Genomic DNA, 1,321 nt, shown 5'->3' with positions numbered 1-1,321 from the left:
ATTTCTTTTACTCTTGTTTTTATTTGAACAAGACATTATTAGGCTTACTGGCTTACAGTTTGCCTGTTCATCTTTGATCACCACAAACATCTAGGAGTTGTTTAAAATACAAAATCCTGGGCTACGCTGTAAAAAACTTTTAGAGATGAAGAGATGTGGGCCAGGAAAATCTCCAAAGTGATTGTTTTTTCTATATAAGAAACTGGAGAATTTCTGAAGTCCGGATTGGTGTATAGATGAAACAAGTTATAAGTGACACCAACCACATCAGAAGACCAAATTATGCTCCTGACTGGAAGAAATGAAAACTGCACTACCTAACTCTTAAAAAGAGAAAAGGCGGTAACGGGAAGGTAGATATATCAACTGGGTTGTCGGTTGTCCTCACATCATTTCATTTATATCATAATCCTGAGACCATGTACATGTTACTTCATTTAAAAAAGAGAACTCTGTTGATGTAATTAGATTAAGGACTTTGAGATGAAAAGATCCTCAATTGTCCCACTGACCCATTTCCATTGATGAGGGTCTTTATAGGAAATGCCCTGTGGAGATCATATCGAGAGGTTAGGAATGGCCCCTCAGTTGATGGGACCACACACCCATCTTCAAAAGTTTAACCCAGAATTGCTTCTGTCTAAAGGAAATATGGGGACAAAGAATGGAACACAGACTGAAGGAAAGGCCCTCCAGAGACGGCCCCACCTGGGGAACTATCCCACACGCAGACACCAAACCCAGACAACTATTGCAGATGCCAAGAAGTGTTTGCTGGCAAGAACCTGATACAGCTGTTTCCTGAAAGCCTTTGCCAAATCCTGACCAATACAGATGTGGATGCTCACAGTCAACCATTGGACTGAGCACAGGGACTCCAATGGAGGAGTTAGGGGAAGGTCTGAAAAAGCTGAAGGGCCCTTATCTGGCATCAATGGGAGGAGAGGCCCTTGGTCCTGTGAAGGCTTGATGCTCCAGTGCAGAGGAATGCTAGGGCAGTGAGGTAGGAGTGGGTGGGGGGTAGGAGCACACTCATAGAAGCAGGGGCTGGGGGGATGGGAGAGTTGCAGAGGGGAAACCAGGGAAGGGGATAACATTTGAAATGTAAATAAATAAAATAACCAATTAAAAAGAAATATTATTTGAAGGCTTCTCCCTCCAGAACAGGAATTAAGTGGTCATTGAAAGGGGAGAGGTTGTCTTCCTCAACACACTATCGTTCTTAATAAAGTTCTTTATTCAGCTCTCCTCCTTTCCACTCCTTGATTTGTTTGGTCTTCAGTGAAACAAATTTTGTGAGGCTAACACCCTCATAGAAGCA

The sequence above is a fragment of the Mus musculus genome, chromosome 15, assembly GCF_000001635.26.
Source record: "Mus musculus strain C57BL/6J chromosome 15, GRCm38.p6 C57BL/6J".
In the NCBI taxonomy this organism is placed as follows: Eukaryota; Metazoa; Chordata; class Mammalia; order Rodentia; family Muridae; genus Mus; species Mus musculus.
This window is presented reverse-complemented; position numbering follows the sequence as displayed.